The sequence below is a fragment of the Schistocerca nitens genome, chromosome 4 (genome assembly GCF_023898315.1).
Source record: "Schistocerca nitens isolate TAMUIC-IGC-003100 chromosome 4, iqSchNite1.1, whole genome shotgun sequence".
Lineage (NCBI taxonomy): Eukaryota > Metazoa > Arthropoda > Insecta > Orthoptera > Acrididae > Schistocerca > Schistocerca nitens.
Genome location: NC_064617.1, coordinates 615,228,061 through 615,236,551, shown reverse-complemented (window position 1 = coordinate 615,236,551; position 8,491 = coordinate 615,228,061).

The window sequence follows — 8,491 nt, the reverse complement described above, 5'->3', positions numbered from 1 at the left end:
ACTGCCTATTGGCTTCTGTCTCGGGTTCTTCGGCCGACGTTCATCTAATGATTTTTCCGACGTTTCGCCAGCACGAGTGGCTGGCATTGTCAAAGCTTCACCCTCCATTGCCGGTGGTGAACTGGAGCCGAGCTCGCGGGCGCAGACTATATGTACCTGGCGCGCCAACGTCCGAGGGCTTCTCCGCGGTCATTTCCGGTGCGGTTCTCCTCTTGCTACCTGCGACGGTCGTTCGCTGCAGTACGGGAAGCCAGGATCCGTTGACCTTAAGGCTTTCCTCTTTCTTGTTCAAACTGTTCGCGTGTTTTTGTATTTCTACAGCTTCTCTGAACAAGCGCGTGTGATAGTGGTTCTCTACAGCCAGAACTTCCGTGTCGGCGAATTTTATTACGTGGTCGGTCTCATTCAGTGCGTGTTCTGCCACGGCCGATTTCTCCACCTGCCCCAACCTGCAATGTCGCTTATGCTCCTTGATCCTGGTGTTAATGGATCGTCCAGTCATCCCGACATAAACTTTTCCGCATGTGCATGGTATGCGGTATATTCCCGACATTGAAAGTGGGTCTCTTTTCTCCTTCGCCGATCTAAGACACTCTTTGATCTTCCTTGTCGGTTTGAAGAACGTCTTTACGCCATGTTTGCGCAATATACGGCCGATTCTGTCCGTCACTCGGGGAATGTATGGCAGAAAGGCCGTACCCGACATTTCTTTTTCTGGTTCCTTACTTCGCCGAGTGTTTGGCTCAGTTACACTTCTAATATAATTTGTGGAGTACCCATTGCTCCTCAGGACTGTTTCCAGGCATGATTAGTACGCTCGTAACGAGAGCAGGACGAATATGTGAGCCGCAACACCTCAAACGAGAAATGCAACACCTGGAAACAGTCCTGAGGAGCAATGGGTACTCCACAAATTATATTAGAAGTGTAACTGAGCCAAACACTCGGCGAAGTAAGGAACCAGAAAAAGAAATGTCGGGTACGGCCTTTCTGCCATACATTCCCCGAGTGACGGACAGAATCGGCCGTATATTGCGCAAACATGGCGTAAAGACGTTCTTCAAACCGACAAGGAAGATCAAAGAGTGTCTTAGATCGGCGAAGGAGAAAAGAGACCCACTTTCAATGTCGGGAATATACCGCATACCATGCACATGCGGAAAAGTTTATGTCGGGATGACTGGACGATCCATTAACACCAGGATCAAGGAGCATAAGCGACATTGCAGGTTGGGGCAGGTGGAGAAATCGGCCGTGGCAGAACACGCACTGAATGAGACCGACCACGTAATAAAATTCGCCGACACGGAAGTTCTGGCTGTAGAGAACCACTATCACACGCGCTTGTTCAGAGAAGCTGTAGAAATACAAAAACACGCGAACAGTTTGAACAAGAAAGAGGAAAGCCTTAAGGTCAACGGATCCTGGCTTCCCGTACTGCAGCGAACGACCGTCGCAGGTAGCAAGAGGAGAACCGCACCGGAAATGACCGCGGAGAAGCCCTCGGACGTTGGCGCGCCAGGTACATATAGTCTGCGCCCGCGAGCTCGGCTCCAGTTCACCACCGGCAATGGAGGGTGAAGCTTTGACAATGCCAGCCACTCGTGCTGGCGAAACGTCGGAAAAATCATTAGATGAACGTCGGCCGAAGAACCCGAGACAGAAGCCAATAGGCAGTTTGTCAACAAGTGGCCACGAAAGCCTCAACAATTTTGTATTACGCCTCTACGGGGAGGAGATTTGCAGATTGTACCGACGCCTTGACCAACGACGGAAGAAGAAAGCGCGACTGATGTCCTCTCTCGCCTTTCTGTCACGGTGCCGAGATGAATGTGCTACACCGAAGTTCTTGAGATGCAAGCGCCTATTCACCACCGCCCAAGCACATCGTATCTACGACAGAATGGAACGAGCTTTTCTTCGTGAGCGAATACATACAACACGGAGAGACTTGGCAAGAACGGATCAGGAACTTCTGGACATTTTCTATCAACTAAGTAGCAGAATGCATCGAGACGACTGGGACAAGATCGACAGCATCACTCACAGGAGCATGCAGAACGAACTCGAGCGCTGCACCGAGCGACAGAAGAAAAAGTTTGAAAGATGCCGGAAGCAGACCGACAAGGCTACTCCCGACATGTCACACACAGTGGTCAACCTCACTGAACGACAATTGACCGAAGCGGAAGTGTCTGTTCTTCAAAAAGGAGGGAATTTCGCTATCATCCCGAGAACCATACCTATGGAGGACATCATTGCCAACACCGAAGCAGCCATTCGTGCCCTTCCTTGTGAAAGGGCAGAGGAAATACGCACGGAAACAGCGAGGATACTGCGCCGAGCAAAACCGCCAGCTTGCAACCTGAAGAAAGAAGAGGTACAAGCCATTAAGAATCTCAACGCCGACAAGAGTATATTGGTACTGCCTGCCGATAAGGGGAATGCGACCGTCGTAATGAAGACCGAAGATTATGAGCAAAAGATCCGAGACCTATTAGATCCGACGACGTACCGAAAACTAAGCGCAGATCCGACGCAACGTATCACACGGAATACGAATCGATTGATCAAGGCGTCTTCTCTGCCGGCGGACATACAGAGAAACCTGCGCAACACAGAAGCCCTACCACCTCGGCTGTATGGATTACCAAAGATCCATAAGAACAACGTTCCACTGAGACCGATCGTTAGCGCTCCTGGATCACCGACATATAAGCTGGCAAAACACTTGGCCTCTCTGCTCCAACCACACGTGGGGAAGACCGACACATACATTAAGGACTCAGGACATTTCATTGAGAAGCTGAAGAAACTGAAACTTGCACCAAACGACATCCTGGTCAGCTTTGATGTTGTTTCGTTATTTACGAAAGTGCCACTCAGTGACGCTCTGGAGCACATCGGTTCCATTTTCCCACTAGACATCAGAAAGCTCTTCCATGCATGTCTCACCACGAGCTATTTCACGTGGAATGGCGACTTCTACGAACAGCTGGAAGGCGTCGCCATGGGTAGTCCTCTCAGTCCAGTGGTGGCCAACTTCTTCATGGAACAATTCGAAGCACAGGCACTGGACTCGGCCACTTGCAAACCTAAGGTGTGGTACAGGTACGTCGATGATACTTTCGTGGTGTGGAGCCATGGTGAAGAACAGCTCGGTGACTTCCTAAGACACTTGAACAGCCTCCATGCCAACATAACATTTACCATGGAAGTAGAAAAGGACAAGAAACTGCCATTTCTAGATGTGCTGGTCACAAGGGACGGCGAAAACCTGGGACACAGCGTGTATCGAAAACCGACTCACACGGACCGATACCTGCACAAACTGTCAAACCACCACCCGAGCCAGAAAAGGGGCATGATTAGTACGCTCGTAACGAGAGCAGGACGAATATGTGAGCCGCAACACCTCAAACGAGAAATGCAACACCTGGAAACAGTCCTGAGGAGCAATGGGTACTCCACAAATTATATTAGAAGTGTAACTGAGCCAAACACTCGGCGAAGTAAGGAACCAGAAAAAGAAATGTCGGGTACGGCCTTTCTGCCATACATTCCCCGAGTGACGGACAGAATCGGCCGTATATTGCGCAAACATGGCGTAAAGACGTTCTTCAAACCGACAAGGAAGATCAAAGAGTGTCTTAGATCGGCGAAGGAGAAAAGAGACCCACTTTCAATGTCGGGAATATACCGCATACCATGCACATGCGGAAAAGTTTATGTCGGGATGACTGGACGATCCATTAACACCAGGATCAAGGAGCATAAGCGACATTGCAGGTTGGGGCAGGTGGAGAAATCGGCCGTGGCAGAACACGCACTGAATGAGACCGACCACGTAATAAAATTCGCCGACACGGAAGTTCTGGCTGTAGAGAACCACTATCACACGCGCTTGTTCAGAGAAGCTGTAGAAATACAAAAACACGCGAACAGTTTGAACAAGAAAGAGGAAAGCCTTAAGGTCAACGGATCCTGGCTTCCCGTACTGCAGCGAACGACCGTCGCAGGTAGCAAGAGGAGAACCGCACCGGAAATGACCGCGGAGAAGCCCTCGGACGTTGGCGCGCCAGGTACATATAGTCTGCGCCCGCGAGCTCGGCTCCAGTTCACCACCGGCAATGGAGGGTGAAGCTTTGACAATGCCAGCCACTCGTGCTGGCGAAACGTCAGAAAAATCATTAGATGAACGTCGGCCGAAGAACCCGAGACAGAAGCCAATAGGCAGTTTACCAATCACTTTGCCTCCTACCTCTCTTATATCTTCACCCTCCCTGACGATCCCTAGTTTGACTACTCCCTCTTCCCTGATGTTCGTGATCAAACTGACACCTCTGTCCCTCCACTCGCTCCTGGCTTCCAGTACTTGGACAATATTGTTGTTGTTGTCGCAGCTAAGAAACGCAGGAACTGGCGCCAGACATGCACCCGTCTTAATGCTACCCTACCTGTCAGCTTGTCCAAGTACTGGTCAGCCTTCCGCCACCTTACTGGATCTAACCCCCCCCCCCCCTTCCAACCCTCTCCTTCATGATGACCACCCCTTCCCTGACAACCTTAGTAAGACCAATCACTTTGCCTCCTACCTCTCTTATATCTTCACCCTCCCTGACGATCCCTAGTTTGACTACTCCCTCTTCCCTGATGTTCGTGATCAAACTGACACCTCTGTCCCTCCACTCGCTCCTGGCTTCCAGTACTTGGACAATATTGTTGTTGTTGTCGCAGCTAAGAAACGCAGGAACTGGCGCCAGACATGCACCCGTCTTAATGCTACCCTACCTGTCAGCTTGTCCAAGTACTGATCAGCCTTCCGCCACCTTACTGGATCTAACCCCCCCTTCCAACCCTCTCCTTCATGATGACCACCCCTTCCCTGACAACCTTAGTAAGACCAATCACTTTGCCTCCTACCTCTCTTATATCTTCACCCTCCCTGACGATCCCTAGTTTGACTACTCCCTCTTCCCTGATGTTCGTGATCAAACTGACACCTCTGTCCCTCCACTCGCTCCTGGCTTCCAGTACTTGGACAATATTACACACAATGAACTCAGTGCCCCCATCACAACTCAGGATATCTTCGTTACACTCCGCAGGAAAAGAAACACCACTCCCAGTTATGATCGTGTTACCTACCGCCAACTCTGTGAAGCTCCCCCCTCCTTCCTCTCCACCCTGGCCCGACTCTATAATATGGTCTTGCCTACCGGCTTCTACCTCGACCTGTGGAAAACCTCCCAGATCCTGATGTGCCTCAAACCCAATAAACCACCGTTTGCTGCCTCCTCCTACCATCCCATCAGCCTTACCTCAGTCTTCAGCAAGGTCCTGGAATCAATCTTTTCCACCAGCATCTCCACCAGCACCGCCTCCTTCCCGCTACCCAGTGGGGCTTTCGACCATCCTTCTCTACCAATGACCTCCTCCTTCACCGCACTCATCTCCTCTCTGAGAGCTCAACTCCCGTTGCTCCGCCATCTTCCTCTCCCTCGACCTTGAATGCACTTATGACTGTGTATGGCATTCCGGTCTCCTCTTCAAGCTCCAACATTCGCCCTTCCTATCAACTACATCCATCTGATTGGGTCCTTTCTTTCCCAACGTCCTTCCTATGTCACCATCCATAACACGGATTCCTACACCTTCTACCCCTCCACCGGTGTGCCCCAAGGTTCCGTCCTCTCTCCTCTTCTGTACCTTCTGTATACGGCGGATATGCTGCCGCTTTCACCCCCCGTCAACCTTCTCCAATATGCCGGTGACACTGCCTTCCTTGCCCTTGCCCCCACCTTGCAACGCTCCCAACACTTTCTCCAATCCCGTATTGACCGGTTCACCACTTGGTGTAACCAATGGTCGCTCAAGGTCAATCCTTCCAACACCCAGGCGATCATTGTAGGCAAAACCACCCCTTTCTTCCATCTCCTTCTCCTATATCACCATTTATGGCCGTCCTATCACCCTCACTCCCACCCTCAATTATCTTGGCTTCACCCTTGACCATTGCCTCTCCTGGACCCCCCATCTCCGAGCCTCAAGCTCCTTTCTGGCTGCACATGGGGTCTGGACTCCTCCACCATCCTCCACCCTATAAATCCCTCAGCCGCCCTATCCTCTGCTATGCCCATCCCGCCTGGCTCTCTGCCCCTCCCACCTTTTACAAATCCCTTCAAATCCTAGAACGCCATGCGCTCTGCCTCGCCTATCACATCAGCCTCGCATCCCATATACGGATCCTATATGACCTCATCCCATTCCCGCACCTAGTCCTTTTCCTCGAATGGATATGGATCCTATACACCTCCCGCAAACTTGATCCCCCTCACCTCCTTGTCTCTCCCATCCTCTCCCACCCTCGTCTGCTGCCGCACCTGCATTCCCACATCCCACCTGATCTCCATCTCTCCACTCTCCATACCCTCTTCCAAGGTGGCTTCCACTAACTCCCCCTCCCTGATGATGCCCTCTTTCCCTCCATCTACCCCTCCTACCAATTTGATCGTCCCCATCCACCACCTGTGTTTTTTTTCCCCAAGGGCATCCTCTCTCCCTTCTCTCCCTCCTCCCTTCCTCCCTCCCTCCTCTCCCCCAGGCCTCCCCTATTCCCTACCTTCTTTCTTCCCCCTTCCATCTCCTCTGCCTTTGCCATCTACACCCTCCCCTCTCCCTCCTCCCCCACTTTTTCCCCTTTTTGGCAGGTCCCCGAACTCGTGCACGTACAGTGAACTTTCGTGCGCCAGAGATCATCGCTTAGTGTTTGCGTGTGCCGTCATGTTCATGTGTCAGTGTTTCATCGTTTGTGCTCCATCATTCACGTGTGTCATCTCTGTGCGTGTCCACGTTTCTGAACGTTTTTATTTTGGACACTGCGCCTGTGAACGGCTCCCTGTGTTTTAATTTTGTGTGTCTACGTTTGTATATACACCATTTCTGTTCTTCGATTGTCTCCCTTTGTATCATTAGTCATAACTGTGGCCGAAGAGCGGCGTAGTATGCCGCTGCTGGCCTACCTGTATCAGGTGTGAAAATAACAATAAAGAAAAAAAATCGCGTAAGGGAACATTTTGAGAGCGGAAGGCGACAGTTCGCGAGTCGGCGATTGGCTGGCGGGCAGAAGCGAAGATGGCATGCCTGAGGTAGGGCGGCAGTTATCGCGTGGTTATACTGGAGGCGGTAGGAGTTGGCCGGAGCTGTGCATTCTTCGGCAACCTCCTGAGCTGTGGATGTGCCCGCTTCTTTGGAGGGACACGCTGTTGAGGTCTTGCAAAGTGATGGTCTGACATCTTCGCAAACCGCCCCATCATCAAGACACACAGTTAAGGACTCTAATCACTAAGAGCGCTTAGTTAACTGTGATTGTGATCGCTCTTGGTACAGTAAGACGTTGCAGGACGTGTGATGTTATGTGCGTTCGATTTCATTTGATTCCTCTTACTAAGCGTGTGCACTGCTTTGCATAATATTGATGTATTTGGAGAATGTTAGTTCATTAGCTATTATGAGTAGATGTTTAATTTGCTTACGATATCGGTTAATCTATGTCAATATGTCCTCTGCGGGCAATCTGAGTTTTTATTTCTAAAGGTTGCCGTGTTGAGCTTTGCGGGCCCACGTAAGGTGGCCAATATGTGTGTCATTAAGTTCTAGTGAGTGTCGGTTCTCGTGAGCCAGTTCATTTCCCACTCTTATCGTTTGTTATCAGGTCCTGTTTCACTTAAGCAATGGACTTGTAAGTGAAATTAGTTGTTGCTGAGCCTTGATTTTATAGTGTTAATTTACTGGTCAATCTTCAATGTTAAAGTTAAGAAAAGGTTTTTGGCCTCTTGTTGTCAGGGTGGTCAGGTGTGGTCTGTGTTTCAGTGAGCTGAGGCAGCGGGCCACCAAAACGCAGAGCTTCCCTTTAGATTACAAGCTTGGCTTACTGGCAGTGGACTTCGCCTGAGCTCGTGCCTTCCCCTTCGGTAGCGTTTGCTGGGTTCACATTTCGGTGGCCTACTCGACGTGGGGTGGCAAACGCAACCATGTCTTGGTTCAAAGTTAAGTATTATTTCCATCAGTCGGTTCTATCGCTCGTGGTTAAGGTTCGGCCTTAGAAGCTTAGGCTTTACTTCTGTTATTACACATTTATGATTGTGCAAAGTTGTAACTTTCTATGCCCTAAAAGCCCATATTACAAGCCAATGGGCATTTGAATAATTTTGGGGTTCACTCTGCTATGTTCTCTAGTCTAGTAACTTACAAGATTGTCCAAGTTAAGTTTTAATAAATACGTTGTAAGTATTCGTGTTAAAAATGAGGCACTGTGCCCACTGTTATTTTATATGTAATGTTGAAGTATTGGAATTGAAAGGGTCTTAAATAATATGTCTTAACTACGGTTGTTTTGTTAAAGTTATGGTCAAATTCAACCTCAATGGCTCTGTCAATTTTTATATGAGATCGTTGATAATGGTTTATTGGTTTATTAATGAGTTTATGC